General features: G+C 40.8%; 1 protein-coding gene across 6 annotated transcripts in view; it reads left to right on the top strand.

Annotated features, from left to right (window-relative positions):
• Positions 1-24071, top strand: part of zmiz1a (zinc finger, MIZ-type containing 1a) — a 127611-nt gene that overhangs the window by 17297 nt on the left and 86243 nt on the right. For all 6 annotated transcript variants that reach the window (XM_072437213.1, XM_072437208.1, XM_072437210.1 and 3 more), the window contains exon 2: positions 5582-5641. The gene's annotated coding sequence lies outside the window, so the exon portion shown is untranslated. The remainder of the gene's footprint in view (positions 1-5581; positions 5642-24071) is intronic.

Below are 24071 nucleotides of genomic sequence, written 5' to 3'. Positions count from 1 at the left end.
CCTGATTATTTAAAAAGTATGTAGCGGTACAGTAGCGCAGCAGTTAGCACACTTGCTTCACAGCAAGAATGTCCTTGGATCGCTGTCTGTGTGGTGCGGGGGCTTTCTGTGTGGAGTGTGCATGTTCTCCCCGTGTCTGCAGGTATCTTTATATTACAGTCGCACAGCGTCGGCGCCAAATCAGGAAAAAAAGCCTTCAGCAACTCTGCTCCTTGTCTGTGGAACAAAACACAGACTATTTAAATGAGATCATCTTGTGCCTTATAATAAATTCCATGCACTTGTTAAAGATTACCCATAATGCCAGTGCTCTTGCTTTGCAATATTCCACATTTTATGTCTAAGTGTGTCTGAATATATTTGTTGTGAATGCTTTATTGACATTTTGCTAGATATTCTCTGTTACTGCTTGTTTTATGTGTTTTGTATTCGACAGGATACTCATGAAAGAGATTTTCTCTCATTGAGTTTATCTTCCCTCCATATAGATAAAGAAATACATATTATTACTAAGCCATACAATGAACAACATGTAAAATGATGACTTATGTTATAGTTTAAGTATAATATGTCTCGTTAAAATATGCAACAACAGTAAATGGATGAGTGCAGGTTGGAGCACAAGCCGCTGGTCTAAGGTCAAGTGCTTAAACACATTGATACCTCTGCTATTCATTTCAGGATTTGAGCCATTTGAACTAATGTAGAGTCTATGCCTTTTGTGCAGTGTAATAAACCTGCGTTCGAGTCTGTAGAGGACCGTATTGACGCTAGCCGGAAAACGATGACCTTCCACGTGCCAATCACAACAAATCTGCTCCCTCCAATTTGAATATGGCGCAGGAAAACAGTGCAAATTGAAAGCCGAAATCCCCCTGGTGTGAGGCAAGATGAGCCTCTGAATAAATTATTCACATGGCAGCCTCTTTTGCCGCACGATTCTCTCGCCTTCTGCTACGTTTAATGGCATCTGTGAAGACGCCCATTGGAGATTAATCCAGATGTAGGGCGTGTGCGCTCATATTTGCGCTGGCCTTGGTCTCTGTGTGGTTGGCCTGCTCACCCCTCTCCCCGTGCGTCCCGTTGTGTCGTGCGATGGAGAAACAAAGACCCAACTGGGGAATTGGTTTCTTCTCCAGAGAGGGCTGTAAATAAACAACTAGTGAATCAACGCAAGCATTTGTTTTATTTTTTCCACCTCTGATAAATCTGCCTTTGTGTCGTCAGGCGCGGTGACGGTGCAGGCGTGTCATCCATGTTTCCTCCCTGTGAGAGTGAGAAGATGCTGCACAGGCCTCGGGTTTCATTATTGGGAATGAGTAAATTAGCGCGAAAGCCTTTGTATCACTCACTGTAGTGTATACTGTATCACAATCCTCGTTTCCGCTTGAGTAGTTTGACACGGGGAGGGTTGGTAAGCGGTTTCCATTTCAAAGAGTGGTCAACAAAAAGGATATCACTTTGGGGACTCCGTGGGCTCTGGATCCAAGTGTGTGGTCTGCTTGGGAAAAAAGGGTGGCCTATTATTGCAGGGAGGCGACAAAAGTGAACTTACTCAAACAAGAAAAGCAAAAGGGGCAAAACTTTGTCCCCGGTCCCAAAATGTCCCAAAAGTGATCATTAAATAGACCCTTCCAGGAGTGACGTGTTTAGACTGATGTAAACATTCTATCCTATTCGCTTTAATGAGGCAGAAAAACAAACCCATTAATCAAACTTCAACCTCCGCGTTCTAAAGTTCACTAATTATTTAGGATTTGTGAAACTTGGTGAAACAAAACAAACATTTTTGTGGCCCGCAGTGTTTTTGGTGCATTTTTCTTAAGCATATCTGCAGCGTAAAGAAATGCTTTTGCTCATTTCTGCGCTGATTACTAGCGGTGCTGATCCACACAGAATAGTGCTACATGTGGTAACGTTTCCTCACGGGGCTCTGGTGTTACTCACGTGTGCTCGAGCGGTTGTCAGTTGCCTAAACAACGCTGGATTTTCAACATTTTATGAAGTTTGGAGGTAAACGTAGGGCGACCAGATGTCCCTATTTACCCGGGGCAATCCCAGGTTTGAGCCCCGTGTCTCATGTCCCAGCAGATTTAGTCAATACATGTCCCATTTGTCCCAGTTTTAAAAACACTTATAGACCTGCCAACAGTAAAGAAGGGTATATATTGTTTCTTTTGCCAAACTAGAGACATTTGGCCTTTTAACCAAAACACAAAAGATGCACTCATTTCTCAAGTCTTTCAGATTATATACTGACTCAGAGGTGAGCCGTGAAAGAAGTATCAATGATCTGAGTGCATACAAATTTACTTAATTACCCGCGTTTTTTTTTACACTTTATTACTTCCCGTCCCAGTTTTCGACACTGTATGTTCTCAAGTAATTTGCCGTATTTGCTGTAGTTACTAGCTGTACTTTTGATTTTTACCAGAACTTTCTTGCTATGAGACAGGAGTGCTAACCGTTATGTCACTGCCCCGCGAGTAAACCGATTTGAAAGCGAAATTGTACTGTAAATGAACAAATTTAATAACTTTATTGAGCTATAATATAATTTCACCATTTCAAGTACTTACACCTTTGCCACTAAACTTTAGAGAAATCATGTTGTCTGCTATTTTATTATATACGTTACATGTTGTCTTTGATATCACCAGTATTTAACTCCACATATGACATACATTGAAATAAGGCTGCTTAATGTATGACTCATTCTACTGGTTTATCATATTTCTTTTTAAATATGGCACAGAATAGAGCATTTACTGCCCAGCAATATACATGATTAATTCCCGGTATATTCATTTGACTCCAAGGTTAGTGCAGAGCTGAATACGTGATTGTGTTCTCTGTAACCATTGTCTGAACGTATACTCACATTAATATATGTATAAAAGGCTCACAAGGTACCCCGGTGCTAAAGCTGGTTTCAATACAGCTTAATTAGGAAACGGTACAGGTCATAGCGACTTTTCTTGTATTATTATACTATACTGATTTGGCTTGACTAATGAATCCTATATAGATACTCTAAAGACATATATTACATTTTCCTCTTAAGATACATCCATTTTTCAAAGCAAGAATATACAGTTCATTGTTAGTTTACCCTCTGTTTGTAAAAATGTTTTAATGAAAGGTTGCAAATGTGCCAAAACTCTTGTCTGAATACAAATTACCTGAATATCTGATCCCATGTCACACATCTTGCTTGAGCGTGTCAGATTTCTCATTTTCGCAGTTAAAGGTGCTGGTTAATTTACCTCATTATTGATTGTGAATTTTAATTTGACAAGTTATCATGAAAAGTCATCTGCTAATTTTGACAGCCCCACGAGCCCATGTCATTTGTCATCTGCTTTACCTGTCAATCATCAAACGTTTCAAGAGATGCGGAAAATAAATAAAGCATGTTGTTTTTGGGACACTGTCAGTTAACTGTCATAGATGGTCTGTCGTTTCAGCACCGTGTCGTTTCCACGGCTTTTATGCCTTTATCTAGCCTGTTTGTACTTTGATTGTTTGATTTTTGTACTTTGATTTAATTTAAGGTCAGATTTGGACAAGCACACCTCAAAAAGTCCAAAGTACAAGACAAAAAAGAAAATGGCTGGAACTGAAGTTTTGCGTTTGTTCTTTTGATGCAAATGTCTCTTTTCTAGTCACATTTTCATAATTTTGCTTTACTCATCTACTCAAAGAAGGCATGTAGCAGACAGACAAAGTAGTACTAGTGGTAGTAGTGATGGAAGTACTAGAATATTATGACAATCCATGAAAACGTAAGTGTCTTGGTTTATGTATTGCAAAAAAAGTGAGCGAGGTTGTAAAATTAATCACAAAAGTGCAGCAATACCCTAAGATTGCACTGCATATTTCTAGTAATTTAATTGATGAATCGGTCAAAAAGGTTTTTCGTTGATTAACATTTTATTCGTCGACTAATAATTAGTTGGAATTTAAAGATTGATATAGATCACAGCAGAAGGAAGAAGACTTGAGAGTGATACGCGAGTTTAATCCACCCATGTACAGACAAATACACCGTTCCCTTGTAGTTTTCTTTATACATATTTATCCCGTGTTTTTTTGGTATTGTTGATGCAGTTTGGGTACAAGGATACTTTACCTTTTAGTCGATGAATCTATGTTCAAGGCTCAAGTCTTTAGTCAATCAAGAATGTCTACTACAGCCCAACAAATAGTTTAAGTTTTCCCCAATAAGTATTTTTTTTGACAAGTGCAGTGCAATTCCGATTACAAGCACCCCCTTCCTCTCTAGTGAAGTGACCCCTTAAAATACCATATCAACCATCATTTCCCTTAATTGCAGTCGTGAGCGATGCGCTGCTCCAGGAAAATATGAGGGGTGTTGCTTGTATTAGGCACGGTTCAGCGGCTCACAGGAACACGGGATAATGCGTGGAAGATTCGCCAGATTCCCGGGAATAAAAGGTAACCTCCTATCGTGTAGAGCGTGATTAGGAGCAATCACTCACTAATGCCGCCACTGGAAACATGACTGCACATAAGGGCTTTTAATGAACGCTGGTTTACTCTGGCTGCCTTTGTGCTCAAGTACCATTTTCTGCATCCCACATCCCAGTGTAAAATTACAATATTAGTTCATAGTTAGGTAATTAAACCCCTATGACTAATTCAGTTTGACAGGAAAATTAATAAACCGCGTATTTATCTTGCTAGTGTCAACGGTAATTAAACACAGGGCGTATTGTGCGATTTAAATGCGCTGTACCTCATATTTACAGACTTAAAATACATGTATTGATCACTTACTATATTCATTTCTAGCATTGTAATTATTCACCGCAATGAGTTTATAAGCGCTTTTCACAAGTTGCAGAGAGCGAGAGCGAGTTTTGCCGCCACGACAACTAGCATGCTAACAGTGCACTTCCTGCTTCGCGGAGAATAAAACACTCCATAATTAAATGCAGACAGCGCACTGAAATCTTTTTTTCACACGCCGTCTTCCACCATTCACCCCTGTAGAAAAAATAAGAAAAAATCTGCATTCATTCAAGGTTTTTTTTTATATTAAATCCCGCCCACAACAGGAAGCACTGACCAATCAGCAAGCTTTTACAATGCTGCAATTAGAGGTAACCAATATCAGCTTAAAAATAACAACATACTGCCTCTTTGAGCTTTTTTTTGTGTCTCGCGAAATGAAAAGATGTGGGGGTATTGAAACAAGCGTGCAAAGTAGGCTAGCGCATTAATAGTCAGCGAGTGGTCGGCCCATTAGCGGATGTGCACGTTGTTGAAGCGAGCCGGAAGCACGGAGACGCATCCCTGCGAGCCTGGTGTGTTCAAAGACTCGGAAGAAAGCAGGAAATCAACTTGCATTTGCATTGCATCGAGAGATTTTCTATTTTTGCTGGGATTAAACTCGTACACTGTATCTGCCAGCACTTGTTATACGGCACTGATCTGTCACAGTGCTTTATTATTTCTCCATAAACGCTGCCACCTAAAGTAATGCATTTCTCCCCCCTATCATTGTATTCTGTCACTGTCCCTGATGTACTTTGTCTTGTGTTGTTTTTCATTGCAGAGTGCTATGATTGATGAGGATTAGGAAGCGGATTTGGACTTAATAGGAAGCACAGCGACGGTAAGGATTCTGATTTATCACCTATTGCATCCAATGATTTAAGTAGCGGCTTATGGAGCGATATGGGTATGCTACAATGTTGGTGTGCGGCTTGATAAGGCTGGATAAGAGACTGCAGGTCAGGCTAAGTGTCAGGTAATAAAGCCGTAGATAAGTATTAATGTTCCGCTGCCTCTTTTATTTGTGCATTTTCCGTTGTCATATGTTGTTGTTGTGTTGGAAGCAACGGAGAAGTCAAAAATTTCAGATTGAAGATGATATTGCCATTAGTATTGAGAGAATTGGGAGGATTTGGACGAACCATGATTATATATTCTAATAGAAAAGGGAGAAAAGGAAGATTATTTGGAAAATTGATACAGGTAAATAATACAAACCAACATACCTATGCTAAATGTCAGTGTCAGGGTAGAGAACAATAATAATCTGCCATGTTTTTGTAGGATTTGAGTCAATGGGCTCTGTACGTGATGATACGCTCAGTGCCCAGTGACTATTTACTGTCAAATTCTAGCTCTCTGGGGTTTTTGCTAGGTCGCTCTAAAATCATTAAATACTGATGGATCCCACAGTGGACAGCAAAACGGGGATGGATGTCACTCAAAACGTGATAAAGACGTCACTGGAGGACGCTTCTGTGTTTGGAAAGGAAAGGGTTTGTGTCTCGTTGCTAATGCTAATGCTAATGTTAATTTTGAGGCATTCTAAATATTTAAATACAGCCACAAACTTAAGTAAGCTACATTTAATTACACAAAAACAATTGGATTGGCTCAAATTTTACTTTGTTGTTTATTTCGTATGCATTTTATTTATCAAAGTTAGCATTAGCTTTGAGACGCTTTGAGCTAACCAGCGCAGTGCAGCGAACAGGGCCTGTTTATCGAATGTGAAATAATATAGTTCTTAGTTTTGATGCTGAAACATGACAAGCTTGAATGACTCTGTATAAATGCCTCAACACCAGCGAGTGGATGTTTGTTGTGGGTAAGGAACTAACAACCAGACTGGTTTACTACTGTGAGGAAGTAATTGCATTTACCGTGTTGTGATTTAACAAGCTCAAGTTCTGGTTGAAGCTTGTTTCCTTTTGAAGTTATTTGGGAAACACTGCTAATGCTGTTACAGAGTCTACATATTGTTTTTTCAAATGCAAAAAACCCAGATGTGTTTCATCTTACCATATTGGCCCATTTCTGTATTTTTTTTTTTACATTTCGTATCTTGTAAAATAACTGGTAAAGTCCAGCGTATTCACCACCTCTCTTATTGAAGCTACTGATAAGAGACGTTTTTATGAAAATAGCAGAGAAGAGTATAACTAGTTTCATATGCACATATTTTCTCATATTTATGTTGAAAATGATACAAGCCTGTGTCCCATTGTTCGACATGAGATACTGGCACACAGTCACTCCCAAACATGCTGAATTAATCCTCATCCGGCTCTGTTTTGCCCAAAGCATATGGGTCGCATGACGTCTCGCACAACCAGCATTGTGATTGTGCGGGCAAAGGCATTTCCTCCTCGCATGGCAGGCAGCTGGCTCTTGTCAGGTAACACCGCGTTCAGTCACTGGAGCAAAACATGTTTGGATGCCAAGTCATTGTGCACTTCACTGTATCTGTTACCCCTCAGATGTGGTCGATTTCGGGGCTGAAAAAAATCCTGTTTGAAGGATGTTTACAAAAGTCCTTCCACGCACATATGCATGCTTCAGCGATGATACCCGGCGCTTTTGGCTTTAAGCTGTCCCCGGGGTGTGAAACCTGAATAGCAGCGTTAGCAGACTTGGACCAATGGCGGGTTACCATGTATGACTATCGATCGGCCTCTATCAATAGCAATATCCATCTCCAAGAGCACGACAAGAGCTAATCCCCATCCTCCACTCATTTGTCTTTCTTTGCAAAAATGTGAGAAGAAAGGCCTGTGTTTGATGCCTGGATTCTGTGTCTTCAATTATCCTTCAGCGGAGGCCAGTGTTATGTATTCAGCTATCCAGTGAGCGACATGAATATTAAGTGTTCATTTATGTCTTGGCAGGGAAAAGCAGGCCATCAATCGTCATCAGTATTAAAGCACCTTTGACTGACATGATGGAAAATGTAATCAGGGCGAATGAGGATGCAAGGAAACATCAAAAGGAAAGGTCGGACATATTGTCACACAGAAGATCCTGGTTATAAAGGCTCGGTGTCCTTTTCGCTTTTTGTTTTCAGAGAGCGAGTGCAAAGTGTCGACGGCGTAGTTTGTGTACATGCAAAACTGCATCAAAGCGCTGGAAGGTGAATAATTTTTGGTGGCATCTGCACATTCTGCAATATGCTAATGAGCGAGCCTGCAAAAGCCAGATTGCCAGGAGAGAGAGAGAGAGAGAGAGAGAGAGGGATGGAGAGGAGGAGGAGGAAAAAGAAAAAACGTCTGGGGGGAGGGAGGGCGCAGAGTGGAGGAGAGGAACAGACGGAGGCTGGTGTAAATTATGGATGCAACCTGCGATTTCCAAGAGGAAAAGAAAGGCACAGAAACCTCAAGTCATGCATATCAGATTACCCATTTACCAGGTTTTCTTCTCATGGTCCTTGAGCAAACTCATAGAATCTGGTCTAGGTGTGACAGACAGACAGGTGCATGCAGGGATGGGAGAGGAGCACTCCGGGCCCCGGTGTCGTCTTGCGTAGAGCCGCGTCGCGCTGTCAACCGCTCTCTCCGGTTGACACGAAGCGCGTTTACGGTGGGCTCAGATGACTGTCACTGCACCGCTTTGGTGTTCCCAGAGACGCGCCTTTTACGCATCATTTCAACTACACTGCACAGCCTTTCATCTGAAATCACACTCTATATGTAGATTATCTGTAGGTTTAATCTATTGATTTATCAACACCAGATGGCACAGCAGAAGCATATATCCCCAAAGAGGCTGCACACAATTTTGTCCTGCTTAGAGATTTTGCACCTGCTCATGCATATTAACCATAGCAGAGTTTTACACAGGCTGGGGAAGTGATACATTACATAGAACTGCATTTTGCTTTTAACTTTTTCACCTCATTAGTTTGCCTTTAGTTGTCTTGCGACTTTATACCTTTTTGATGCTATTTTGGTAGCGTGTTCTGTGCATCACTGTCATCACCCTTATATAATACTGTACATATATAGAAAAGCCTAGAAAACATAACTGGACAAATCTTTATCATCAAGTTTGATTTAATTGATTGGTGTACAGTATTTTGGGGTCGGCCATATTGACACATTTTAAATCGTATGTTTTTTGCATTTCCTCTAAGAATATTCAGACAATATTCAAACACAAAGGAATGTGCTATAATGTCCTGTACATGTCTAACATGAATGGATAAAAAAAATAACCACAAAAAGGGCAGAAATATCACTTGATGTTTTTGTCTCTTTTTTCATGTCAATCTAAATTCAAATTTTAAATCAATAAAAAGTATTGTTTTGACCCCATAGACACTTTATGACTGACTTTAGAACGGTCTCTCCATGTTTTCTAAGTGTTTCATATCTTTAATGCACCATGCCGACCTAAACACAACATTATAAATCTTACACAAAATATTACCCCCGCTTTCCATCATTTAATTGTTAAATAACGCTGAGACATTTTTCCCTGTGTAAAAATATGGCCCTCATTACATTTTATCTGTGTGCGCAGCATGTAAAAGTGCATGTGTGCGTCCCACCCTCGTGTGCCAGTCCCTTAACAGCCCGTGTGAATAATGGATCCATTCTTGAGCCATGTCTGTGACAGGAGCCTGTGCCGTGCTGTGGTTTTCCCCCATACCAGAGGTGGAGAGGGGGGAGGAGACGGGAGAAGTAGGGCCGGTGGTCTGGAAATAGCTCTTGCCGGGGCCACAAGCACCTTTAGTGGGCCTCTGTGCCAACCTCACCTTCCTTTAGCACGACCAAGTACGACTCCTGCCGTGTTCCCTTTCCCCTATTTCCTTTGGAAGTGGTTAAAGGGGACAAGACATACTTTATTACATACACTTTTAAACTTAAAGTAGTCTTATTATACTATACTCAAGTACGTAGTATTGAACTATTACATACGTAGAGCATAACTTTAGACTGTGTTTATTGTAAACCGCAATGTTTATCTACAGTGGCTTTGTAATAATAAAGGGTCAATTCACTTTCTGTTCAAAACTGCAGAACTGATTCATAGAGACATTTCTCTGGAACAAGCAGCAGATTGTCATTTACATGTTTCTGTTGTTGAAAAGTGTCAACGTGACATTTTAGAACCTACATCTTTCACTTAGAGTCTAATTTTTGTTTAATAATCCTAACTAAGTGCAGAGATGTGGGCGGGTATAGGGGTTAGGTGAAACCAACATTTTCTGAGCACTCGAGCCTCAGTTTCAGGACAATACAGGACTACTCAAACATGCAGGAATCAATCAAAAATACTAATAACTAAGGATGAGGAGGTTCTAATGTAGACTTTTGTGCACTTTCCATTTGGATGCAGGAATCACTTATAACTGAAACATTAAAACATGGCCATATTCAACATGAAATTAAACAGATTTAGGCTTTAAAGTGATGGTGATTTAAGTGTGGAATTCATCTAAAAACAGGACGTGAGTTGTCTAAAAATCAAATGACGTAAATAACTTCTCCAGGAGTTTTGGGGAACGCAAACAACATTATACCACGGCTGAGCGCTTCAAAAGTCCAAAGTCAATTACTGCTCGTCTCCTTTAAACCTGCTTTCACTCACTCTTGCCTGTCCCCAATCCCTTTAGACAACGACAAGAAAATAAAAAGACCGTCGACATTTTTTTTTCTCGAAGAATTGGACACGAGCCACCGCGCGAAACAGAAACTTTGAAGCCGGCATGTCGATGTGTGTAAATGTGCAAAGTAGGTCATTTATTTGGAACGGGGACAGGCGTACAGACGGAGCGCTCCTCTTCTCCGGAGCGCAGACAGAGCCGGGAATCATAGCAGGATTTGGTGCGAAAGGGATTTACGACGTCCAGCAATATTCGGTTTAAACATGTCGAACGCCGCGCGGCCCAAAAGTGCGTGAGGGTTTTTGAAGGTGAAAATGGCCGTGGTCAATCCAGCGACAGCATCAGTAACCACAAGCAGAGATAGCAGCCTAAAAATCAGACTAAATCAGATTACCAAACAAACAGTTAAGAGGATTATTCCTGATCTCTCCCTCTTTTTTTCCCCCCCCTCCATCAGACGGACATTAAATCTGCAATCTATCAAATCCCTTCAAATGATTTTCTCTTTCACTTCCCTCGCTCTGCGGACGCACATATTTGGACTTCAGCTCTTCCTGCCCCGTCTGAACTGTGGCCTTTTGTCCCGCCCGCGAGCTTCCAGAAATTGCTTTACGAAACATCGGTCAGCGCGGTCGCAAGCGGAGGATTTTGGATCGTTGCTTGTGTAAGATCGCAATCAAACTATTAGAACAAATTTAAACAGACTGTGGCAATATCACGCGCAGATAATGCACTCGGGGACGGCGGAGCAGAGTTATTCAGCCAAACAATTCAACACGTAATAATGCTGCGTTTGAAAATGATACTTGTTTTAACATATCACTTGGGAAATGTGTTTCTCGGTTCTTGAGGATAAAAATAACCAATTTCTCCAAAGTTAAATGTCTCCAAACCTCATGTTTTTCTGACAAATGTTTGGCTGTCGACCTCTCAGTTAAAAAAAAACTATCTTGATCTCGATTGAAATGAGATTAATTGCTTGGCCCTAAGCGATCTACTCATTTATTATGTTACATTTAGTCATTTTTATCTCTTCGCTAAACCAACTTCATACGCAAGCTTATTTCATTGAATGCAAATACCACAAACTGACCTTTTCTGCATTCCTGGCACTGACCGTTGAATTCTTTTCACAAGTGTTCATTTGTTCAGTTTTAAGATTTTACAATAACTATAGAACACATATTAATGCATGAGTTTTGGCCAAGCTAGTATATAAGTAGATAAGTACTAGTACACGTGGGAAATATATCCAAATTTAGACAAGATTGTTTTGAAGGTATGGATGAATGTAAATATTGAGTATATCATTTATAGTTTTATAAGCTGCAAAAAGGGCTGATTTAAAAAAAAAAAAAAAGTTAGGTCATGACCTTTGAAATAAGGATAAAAGGTGATATTTTTGTACTTTTGTGATACATTTTACAGACATTTCACATTTATCTGATTATTAATCCCCCACTACCACGTTAAAAGACATCATCTTGCCAACTTTATCAGAACATTTAAGATATTTATTTCTGTTTATTTATTTACGTTAGCATGTTAGCATGTTAGCATTTCACTCATCGAATATGTCAGCCTTTTTCACTTTAGCATGAAATAGAAAAAGAACAACAACAGTCAGGGGAGTCCTCTCCATATGCGCTTGGCCTAAAAAGAAACTCTAAATCAAGCTTGGGCACATTATGCCTTTTAGCAGCTCCTTAGCAGCTTTTAAAAATACCTGTACTCGCTGCAGCACGGAGCTCACTATCTCTCCCCTCACTGCCGCCGTTAAATCCCATAATGTCTAATAATGTCTCGCCTCTCGCCGTTAAGAATAAAAGTGTGCTGGGAGATGCCCGTGGCCCTTTGTCACCACCGCACCGGGGACAGACCTAATTAATAAAAAACACATTGTACCAAAGGCTGCGGCTGTACCTCAGTATGGTTTTAATGTCGTCCCACCAATCCGCCGCGCGACTGTTGCGTTACACGGAGTCACTCGCAGCACAGTATGTTCTCTCCAAGACTGTAGATCAATTTAGTTAATATTTCATAAAGCTTTACAAAGGCAGAGGGCATTTGGGGCTTTTCAGATTATTTGTTCTCAGCGCTTGAGCCGCCGCGCTACTATGTCACAATGAAACAATGGCTGGAATAAGGCACTTGCCGCCCAAAGTGTTTCGCCCGCGATAGTGAAACGGGCGACTTTACGATGCTTGTCGGCAAGAGGAGCGATTGAAAAGGTTTGCGTCTTGTCGGATCTCGCGCCGCAGCGCTGATAGCCACCAATATCCTCCCCACACGCCGCCGTTAGATAACAGCCGCTTCATATCGAAAGAGTTACAGCAACGGACGACAACTCGCGCCGCCTCGCTCCGCGCCGCCTCGCTCCGCGCCGCCTCGCTCCGCGCCGCCTCGCTCCGTATTAGTTAGAACGGCTTGAATTCAGAACACTTTGGATTGTTTTATTTATTTTTTGGAGGAGTTTTTGGCCTGTGGGCTTTATTGGGTGGGAAAGTGTCTGGTGAAATGGGAGGAAATGAGAGGGAAGGACATTCAGCACATTTTTCCGGCTCACACTTGACTGATATTGTTTAACCGGGATTATCATTTTGACAGTTTGAGGGCTGCAATTTATGATTATTTTGCTGTTTGATGTATTATTTTGATTGAGCAATAACAGACTGTGAATAGAAATGGTTTTGTTGTAACATTTGACCCAGATAAAGTGTCCCATTGTCATAAAACCCCTTTTCATTGCACATGGCATGTTTTAAAGTCTTTGTAATATTCCAGATATCAATTATTCGATTGCTCAATGAGTTAAGATCAAGTTCAAAGATAAATAGGCAGAATTGTCAACATAAGTTAGTCCGGAAGAAGAAGATTGAACTAAAATGACACATTTAGCAGAGCGCAAAGGCTGCAATTTTTGGAGAACCATAACTTCCTCCAAAAGCAACTAAACATCTTGTTCTGTTCTGCATAAAAACTGCGAACACTTTTGTTTGGATCTGAAATACTTGTAATTCTTTTGCTTGTTTGTCAGTTCATGGCCCATTTCAGTCTGAACAAAATCCTATTATTAAAACATAAATCACATTTTTAACCTAAATACTGCAGTCCTACCCCGCGGTATTGTGGGATGGGTCAAATGCAGATGACAAGTCCATTCCAAAATTCCAAAAGTCAATGGCCTCAATGATAGAAAATAAATAAAGACTTACTCACCGTGAGATAAGTTACTTTTGATGAGGAAAATCTTTGAAAGCTCTCAAATAATCTTGTTATAATGAGTCAATGTATCTGTAATTATGATTTGTTTAGTTTTCTTTCCTTTGAGCAGCGCCCTCTCTCTCTTTCTTTCTCTCTTTCTCTCTTATAGAGCCGTACATTGTAACCAACAAGAGTGTAATCAGCGCAAACCTAATCAAATCATTGTTCCAACAAGCTTCCACAGAGCACACGGCGCTGCATCCCGAGTGCTGCTCTGACTTACCACGCGCTGTGTGAAAAGCCAGCACAAGACAGGCTTTTTTAACTGACAATGTCGCTGACGGTGCTCCAGCTCAGCCCTGGGACGTCTCCTCGTGTGTTTTTATCACAGCTTTGCAGATGTGTTTCATTATTGTGGCTTTGAGGAGAATGTAGACTAACCAGGTCCAACGCTTAAGGAAGAGTGAGAGAAGGAAAAAGAAACTGATCTGATTATTCAGCTCATGAGGGATAATTGTGAACATTTAGAAGCAAAATCACGTGTTTTTAAATCAATATAGTCCAATAAATAGGCAAGGCAAGTTTATTTGTAGAGCACAATTCATACACAAGCAATTCAAAGTGCTTCACACAACAAGAGAATAATGCATTCAAATCACACAGACATGACATAAATCACAAAACAGTTTAAGACATAAAAGAGATTTAAAGTTATTTTTTTATCTGACTGTTTTTGTCACATTCACTTTATTTTGCAACGTGTGATTATCATAAAGCTGGTAACAAAATTGAGGATTAATAACGTGTTAGACAATGGAAATTAAATAAATGAAAGCGTTCTTTGTTGTTTGTTCAGTAATTATGAATAATCGTGATGTTTTCCTTGCAATGATTGTGACATTAAAGTTTGATACTGTAACATAATATAAGTGGGGTAAAGTAAGCAATACTTTACAGCAAATGAGTTCAGCATCTGTGCCACAATATCAAATGTTTGTGTCATGGTTATTAGTGTTTACGATTATTCAGGCTATTTTAGTGAACTCCTTATTTGATCCTAGTTTATATCTTACTATTATCACTATTTTTGTCATATCTCTGAAGCTCCTAGTTTGTGAATAAACCTTTTCTGATTCTGAAGAAACAGTGAAATCCTTCATTTTCTTTCATTCACATTGGTATATTTTCATTCGTGACCAGCTTTAAAACATCACATTTTCTTAGTGATTTAACAGAAAGATAAAACAAACACACAGAGTACCGTAAAGGTTGAATGGAAATTATTTAAGTCTGCATCTAAAATGGTCACAATTCACTTTTTTTCACGTTTTTTTCCATTATATTGATCCAAATCGTCACAATTATTGATGAATTAACCGGTCAGTCGTTTGTCGTTCTTTGTTAACCCTTATGTGACTGAAGTGCCCCGGGCGTTTGCACCTATAAACCCTTCCAGTTGTTGGGGGGAACATTAGACTGACCACTGCTGCCTCTGTCTTTAAGTCTCAGTGAAGTGGTCAAGTTGTCTCACCAGAAAACACACAGGTCATTTTTCACTCTCACGTTCCTCATGGAAACAGGGAAACACACGGCAGTGAGAGAGTGACATGCTGCGAGCGCGAGGAAAAGATGACAAATTGCCTCAGACGCTGTGGTCAGACGTGGGCCGGTCCGAAAGGGGAGGCGAGGAGGTTTTTTGGTTCAGAACCGGGCTCTCTGAGAACCAGTTTGTCTACATTTAATCTTCTCTCATCAAGTTTAGCTGATTTTTTGGTGTGTTTAGAGTTCAGCCTTGATTTTTGCATTGTGTTAATGGATATCCAACGTGGAAAAAGGATTGTATAAAACATGCTGTGCTGTATAGACATAGCTGAGTGTTCAAAGTGAAGACAGACTTGACGTGACACAGATCTCTCCTCTGAAGTGCTCATTTTAAATCCTAATGTCATCTATTACGACACGGTTGCAATTCTAATGTCATCGCCCACAGCTCTGTGTGTTAAGCTCTCATTAGCAACCGGCTGCTTTAAATGAGAGCACCGCTTCATAAACATGCTAATGTGTTGTTCCGCGCATGTTTGTCTGACCCACTCTGCTGTTTGACTCAATGAGTGCAGCACAAGTGCAGCTTTGGTTCAGCTAAACACAGTTTAATATAGATGAACGATCAGAAACCAAAAGACTGTTGTGATCTGCTGGAGATGGGCCCTGCGAGCTCAGCAGCATTATTGTTTATTTTATTGTGATAAGATAAAATAGGACAATTTGTAGCTAAGAGTGTAAAATAGCTACAGTTGTGCGATGTTAGCTGGCAGCATTAGATGAGGAGAGTTTATAAGTAATTTAAAAGTGCTTTACACATAGAGAAAGGCAGCACTAAAGAAGACTGTGCTTTTGTCTGCTATAGAGTTCTAATCTACGACATTGTTATAATATAACAATGTCGTTATTCTGATTCTGATTGGACTGACTTACTTTCAGGTTGAAACGTACAGTACGTCTCAGTACATCACCAGTGAAGAGCCGTGTGCATGACGCAGGCAGCAGTGAACACAGGGACCGTCAGAGCGAATCACAAACATGACTCAAATATGCATGAATCGCTCTAAATACAACTTCCAGTGGTTCACTGAGAAGGATAAACAAGCTTAATATGGATAAAAGCTCCCCAAAGTCGATTTTACAAAACAAGTCTCAGAATACAAACATAAGTAATCATTCAAACTGTACTTTTAAACGAAGCCTTCTGCTCTGCTCCCGGCCCATACTGTGAAACAAAAGACTAGTTTGGCCAAATCAGGACTGACATCATTGGCAACAGCTGCGGGCTGTACGAGCGGCGAGTCTCCTCGTGCACGAGCGGCAGTGCTGCGTGAGTGTGTGTGCGTGCACGTGTGTTTGTGTCTGTCAAGATGAGGTGACCTGATTGCTCAGCTGAGCAGTGAGGGAAGGCCCAGCCTTGTGTTGTCACGGCTGCACCAATGGAAACCACAAGAGATGGTCCAGAGCGCCCCTCCCTCCTGCTCCCATCAGCCCCAGCAGCCCCAGCACCCAGCCCAGTGTGTTTTGTCTGTGTGCCATGCCCCCATCCAAAAGCCTCCTCCCATCTCCAGCCTCCAGCTCACACACACTCCTGAGCATGCCAAAGCAGATTTGGAGATGAAAAATGATCCACCACTGGCCGTGCAATGCTGTATCAGCTCCCAGCTATAGAGTGGAGGGTCAGGCCAAATCCTGTTTAAAGAGCCTTTATCCTTATTGCTGTAGAGATAGGGCCAGATACAACTGGACCTCTCCTCTCCTTTCTTTTGGAGGGAAAGCAGAGGAATGCAGTGCAGTGCATAATGTGGGAGTTTTCCTGTGCGCTGCTTTAAAGCTGTCAGTGTGTAAAACCTGCAGTGAAACAGGCCTCGCTCTGCCTTAAGGAGCTGTTAACACACTTAAATGCACTTCATTTGTCGAGGGTTTGGCATTACATGGCTGTCTAAAAGTGTTCCCTGACACACTTGTAGCTGTGTGTAAATGTAATTATCTTGTACCCAACATATAAAGCAAAGATGTCAGTTGTATACGTCACTGTAAGGTTTGGAAGGAATAAACAGTGAGGACTGGTGCTTTCCTTTAAATAACTCACAGCCAAGCTTTCCTCTTGACTTTCAATTAACATAATAAAGCTTGATTCTATAGTGCAAAAGCAAAACTATATTTTAGTTATACTGAGGATAGGTTATTCAATATAATTGAATTAATTTCCATCCCTCTTTTGTTACATTTGAAGATTATTGGGAGCTCATTAACCCGTCTGATTGGTTAAAGCCAGTGGTTTCCTTTCTGAAGTGGGTGGTCTGATTACAGCACATGTTCACAGCACACACACACAGCACACACTCACACAAACACAAGTGGCCCCTGGCCCCCAGGGGTCTCACCTCACATGCACCGCAGCCCACTGTGTGTTTGTACGTACGCCTTAATAACCTTAGCAGGGCCATCTCACCCCTGCTGCTATGCCTTATTACTCCCACCAGCCTCTGCTGCTTTGTCCAGAGGAAGGAGCGGAGATGGGCTGGGTTTCAGGAGGCTGCGCGGGGGGGTCGGGGTCTAGAATTAGAGGCTGAGGAGCTGAGGAGGGGGGAGGAGGAGGAAGAGAAACAGCAGAATGGCGTTGGAGGTAGGGCCTGCACACGGCTGAAGTAGTATTGACGTGGTTCAGATAAGTGAAGGATTAGTCCACAATGAGCCCAGAGCTGCTGTTCTCCCATTCACTGCAGGCGCCGCTCAAGTGGCCGCTCTTAATCAACTGTGAAAAGGGAAAGGACATTACATACATGTGCTTCTAGAGCAGGCTTTCAGTACACACACTAATCCGCCACATATAGAGATGCAGAGAACCTCATTCAATTATTGTACACTCATAGACAATAGGGCTGCAAGATTTATCGCAATCAAACCTGAATCACAAACAAAATATCCTGTTTTATTCAGCATGAAAAATACTAACCCTGTAGTTTAGAGGTTTAGAAATATGAACTTTGTGCAGAATCCTATGATACATTTTTTTTTTCAAATTATGCATTCCCAAATTATGCATTCCCAAATTATGCATTCCTAAATTATGCATTCCTAAATAGCATCAAAATAGTTCATCATCGTTTTATGACCTTTTCATAATGGAAAAGGTCATAAAACGTTTGCAATGACTTATATTTACAGCCTTACTGATACAAGCTGTGTTCAGGGAATACTTAAACTGCAGCTATTATAAATAAACTAATCATTTGGAGTCTTTAAAGAACATTCCTACAGTTTTCCTTGCACTGGCGCATGTAATTAATTCAACTTCATATTAACCAATAAAGATTCTCCCATTTAGAAAAAGCTGGAATCGACAAATATGTGGGGAAGCCGTTCCAAGAATTCAAATGACACCTCAATCTTCAAATTGTTGGCAGTGAATTTCAAAGTGAGCGAGTGTGCAAGAAGAGCGCGCCAGTGATTATTCATACCAGAATGTAACGTGTAATGTACTACTTCATATGGCACTTTTATAGACTGTATATGTCTGGAGTTAGAGCATGATGCACAAATGATCTGTATACATCACTGCCCTGCTGATGCGCATGGCTAAAGGTGTGTAGTGTGTAGTATAGTGTAGTATAGTGTAGAGAACTCACAATAACTGCAGTATCAAACCTCTCTTTTATTGAGCAATATGTTCATGTACAAAATAATAGGCTGGTGATGTCATCTCCACTTCTGTGCTATACGTTTTCAAAGGCTCACCTCCACCTCGTCTCTGAAACACGAGCGTTTCACACAGCTTTTGTTACACACTCACACTCCGCTCTGTTGGACCACACAACGACAACCCATGTTGAGAAATACACAGTTAGATCTGTACGATTATTGACACTGATCATCCAATACTTTTGATACCAAGTTTCATTTATTTTATTATCATCTTCACATAATTGTTAGTGTTGTTTGCATTTGCAATATGGCCCTGTTTGGTTTGAAATGAAACATTTTGCAGTGTGTTGCTCAGCCGTACTTGGTAGTGTCTTTTGTGTGGATCACTGATATGTCTGATGATGTGCTCTGTGTTTGTGTCGCCGTGTCTTTCTAAGGAAGAGCTCCAAGTGTCAGGTGTCTGAAAGGCCCAAAGGCTCCAGTTTCGGTCTAAGGGTCACCCCAAAGGTCAAAGTTGAGTCTGTGGAGGGTGGGAATTGGAATTAAAAGTCCTAAGTTGAAAATGTAACAACAATGTCATGTACTGTATCTATAAAACTATAACACATATATATTGTAATTTACTGTGCTAGAAGCTTGTAATTCAATTACCACATTAGTACATTCAGCTATTTGAATAATATATATTTTTTTACAACATTATAGAGCCAGTTTAGCTTCATGTCAAAAGTGACTGCCTTTATAAACAGTTATCAGTCGTGAAGTATTACATCTTGTGTAGTATTTGAACATGCCGAGTATTAATCTTGTTACATTTCATTCATCTGAAAGACATACTATGCTATAGCATATGGGTCCAGACAGGAAGCATCCTGGCATTGAAGTAGTCTAACGATACCTGAAAAGGCATTGGCCTAGAATAGAAGTACACAAATAGCATTGAGTTGCAAGAAAAACAACATACTTGAGCAGCATGGACACAATGCCATTATCAGGGTCAGGCACTTGACGCTCTGCAGAGCCGCCTCTCCAGTTCTACATGTTCTGTCTTTACTGTACATGCAGCTGTAATACAACTGCTCTGTAGGGTCATATCTCTTCAATAAAATGATAAGCCTCCTCACGGTACAGTATGAGTGCCGTATTACTACACTGCTATTTGTATATAGTCACATGACTATGTAATTGTATTTGATTCTTCAGCTCTACACAGTACATGGCCTTTAAGTACGTGTGCTTGTACTCCCGTCTGCTACTTCACTTTGTACACGAACTGTGGATAAGTACCTCTCCAGCGTGTAAAAGATCTAAACGCTGGTACCATAAATAAGGCATGAGGACGGCTGCCATGTTAATAAACTACCTGGGGCTGTCATTGTCCCATTTCTCCATGAATGGATTGGATGGCAGCAGTAATTATTTGGCAAGCAGCCTGACTTCTTGCATCTTTATTAGTTAAGCCAAAAATTAGAACAGCGCTGTCTAGTGTATTGTCTCATTGTCTGTTATGTTTTTTAACCTAATTTCCAACCACTTGACATTGTTGGCTCATTTGGAAAAACCTTATTTGTTTTAATAAGGCTGACATGTTTTTCTTTTGCGCTGGTATGTGTGTTGGCTCTGCCTTCTATTTGTTCATTCATTGTCATTGAGAATTGAGATATCTATTTTGGTCCATATCACCCACCCTTACTCTGTGGTCCACTCCCAACTCCTCCCCTCATTGCATACGATTGTTGTGTCCTATGGCAAGGCGCTTCATGAAACAAGTGTATAGTATTGTGCTTGTGTCCACCAGTGTGACTATAGCTAATATTATCATTTATTTAAGGAGAAAGGAAACAATACTTCAACTTTCAATAGGTTATTTAATGAATTGTATACATTTCTTTCAATATTATGGATGTACATGAACATGCTTTTGGTCACCTTAGAATTAGTATTTCACATTTTGTAACTTAAAATAATGTTTGCTGTGGGAATGAACAATGAAAATATAAATAAATGAAGCCTTTAGGCAACGTGGATGCTATGCTAACAGCCGTAAGTTCACTGTGAACACAATTTGAGTCGACTGAGGGTTTATGTACTTAAAAACTGTGCAGGAGAAGTCTGGATTTTCATTTTTGGCGCAACAATCTGGAAAATTGATTTGATGAAAGTGATTTGTGAACACTCAGCGAAGACGAACACATAAACAGGAGCAAAATACAAATCCATGTTTTTGAAGTGGGGACAACAACATAACATGACTCCAAACGGTATATGCTTTAAAGTCCCCCAAGTTATGTCTGAACAATATCTCTTTTGATTTTTTTACTTTAATTAAGTCGTTATTTAGACCATTTTCTGTACTTCTTTTTATACCCATGTACATCACATTCCTAATTCTCCCCGCAATGTTCCCTATTATGTAAAGCTCTGTGGTCAGTCCGGTAATCAACGTTAAGTAACTGGCAACCGACCTGACGGGCAACAAGCAGAACAGGTTTGGTAAATGTTTCAGGTCACAGCAATTGTGAAAGCATTTGGCGTTTTGTGTTGTGCTAAAAATGTCTCTGCTTCAGTTTGTGTGGTCAAAGCAGCTCGGTGTGGGGGATCCTTTTTGCCCCCAGCATTCAGCGCATGAAAATCAATGTTTGATTTGCCGGCTGCTTGATAAAGGATTTAATGCTAGAACGGAACATGCCCCTGCGCGAGTATCAAAATGCAGATGATTTGAAGTATTTGATGGTTAGTAGTGCATGTTTTTATATTTACTGGACCTATCCACATGGACTTTAAAGGTATTCTATTCACAAGAAAAGACCTGTGCACTGTCTGATGTCGCCTACAGTCGTGGGGGAGTTTATCTGCAGGTTTACAACAGTTCAAAGTTGACATTTTTGTTCGTTAGTTTGATTATATTGCCATTTGTAGTTTCAAAAAACACATTGAAAACGTGCAATAAGCTCATTCTCTCAGAACATGTTTAAACTAGTTCAAATGCAGAATATGATGTGATGTTTTGTTGTTTGTGGAGGAAATGATGGCACTTTAAAAACTGCAGTCTTTGCAATTTGCTAATTGCGTCCATTCAAACTCGCAGCCCTGATTATTGCAGCAGAATTGACATAAAATACGCCACCATTCTTGCCGTCTTATCCTTTAGTAGTGTGAGGTATTTACAAATCCATACCGTAAAAAAGAACAAGCATTTACCCTTGAACTCAAACCTGGTACAGTGCCCCGTTTGATTTCCCTCCGCAGCGCAGCCTACAGTGGAAGCAATAACAAACCACAGTCCAGTCCCAGCCTCCACAGAGCCGGCCTCGCGTCTCGCTCGGTGGCAGCTCAACAATATTCGAAATCAAAACACCGGCAAAACTCTGCGTGAGTGCTATATTTCTCCCCAATTAGGCCGATAACGGACTCGTAATGCACTCGGATCTCCGGCGGTCCGGGCGCGAACGGCGGGGCCAGGCGTTAAAAAGATGAGGTGTATGAGTGCGTGTCTCGCCTGCTACAATATGTGCTTTGTATTCATTGCGGAAAACAGGAGGGCCGTTTGGAGGAGGGAAAACAGCAGCCATTGATTTTGTGTGCTGGCCAGGCGTTTCTCCATTCCTGAGCGCGGTCGATATGGACGCTCAGAACAAGGAGTACCAAAGGGGGGGATGAGGTACGGGTGGCGAGGGTTGTATACGCCGTGCTTTGTTTGGACACATCTTTGCAATAGCTTTGATAATTTGATCATGTTCAAATTTGAGATGGAGGGCAGGGGTCAATCACCGCTTCCCATTGGCGACAAATAGTTTAATTGTGCTGCTGGCCGTCGACAAACAAGTGCGGTGTAACGGCTCCAAGACAGACTAGCAGACTTCACATGAAGCTGTGAAGGGCAATTCAACATAAGTCATATATTTGCATATTTTGGTTTACAGTGTGAAGTTTGATCTGGACTCGGGCGGCACCATATTGGAAATGATTGCGACGTGGCTGTCAAGTGCAATGTTGGTGTTATTGCAACATTTTGTATACACAGTCAAACAATAGTATCTTATTAGAGACCAAATGATGTGATATTGATTGTTGCTTCAGCCAATGTTGCGTTAATGATACTTTTGCATTGTATTGTGCAACTGCCAAATTCAATAAACAGTGGACAGTATGGGAGTCTTTCTTTGAACATAGTCTGCCTTAACCCCTCTTTTCTTTGGATGACACCGCCTTACTTTCTGATTTTATTCTTTACTTTTCCTTCTCACTGGTCCTCTCCAGCTGTGTGTTGTTGTTTTTTATTCATTGTATTTATTGTTTTTATTGTATTTATTTATTATTTTATTTGAATTTATTAAAATTTATTTCATTCTATTCTATTTAATTTATTTTATTTTATTTTTTATTTTAATTTAATTTAATATGTTTGTTTATTTTATATATTTTTTATATTATATGTTTGTTCTTGTTGTTTTATGTTAAATAAGACTAATTTGGATTCAAAACTTAATTATGCTACTTAACTATAAATATATTCAACACAATTATATAATCCACTAAAACAGTCGCCGGTTCAAATTATCCTCTGATTTAAACACATCTGGGGCACGGATCGGTTTCTATGAAGGAAAAGTACATCTCAAGCCTTTTAAACCCACCTGGATCCAAACAGTGATGTTGATTCACACCAGAACTGCCACCTTCTAACAGGACTGGATTCGGGGTCCCGAGGGTGTTACAACTCTCCCCGAGCTGCATTTTATTATTACCTCCACTCTTTACACTCGGCGCAGAATCAAACAAGGCAAGGCTTAGAAAGTGTAAAGCACCATCATCCATCTTGTATTGTGTTGAATAGAATTAGTAAAGTGGCTTCTGAGTGTTTATTCAGCCAGAGGGCATCGGACCCACTCCCCTCTTATCCATTTCCACTTTGTTTCCACGACTTCTGCCACCGGAGCTCTCTTTATAAAGGATTATACGTGGCCCAGGGAGGAGGGAGCGAGGGAAGGTGACAGATTAGCGTTTGATCATCCGTCTGTCTGCTGTCAGAAAATAGAATTCATTTGTGTGATCCAGATGCTTAAACGAGCTCCGGGTGGATCTCTGTTTGCGCTAATGCGGGCGGCGGGATGCTCAGACCGGGCGGAGCACGGGTGGAGGAGGTGGGGGAGGTAGAGCAGCTTTGGTAGTCACATCTGAGAGGCCTGACCTTGCCATGATGGCTATATGTACTCCGCTTTACCACCCTGACACGCCGCGGTGTAAACACGGAGAGTCGGAGTCCAAAGAG

The sequence above is a fragment of the Eucyclogobius newberryi genome, unplaced genomic scaffold, assembly GCF_026437365.1.
Source record: "Eucyclogobius newberryi isolate DKJ021-1_F unplaced genomic scaffold, fEucNew1.0.hap1 SCAF_8, whole genome shotgun sequence".
In the NCBI taxonomy this organism is placed as follows: domain Eukaryota; kingdom Metazoa; phylum Chordata; class Actinopteri; order Gobiiformes; family Gobiidae; genus Eucyclogobius; species Eucyclogobius newberryi.
Note: the sequence above shows the minus strand (reverse complement) of the source record. Positions and strands in the feature narration are given on the sequence as shown.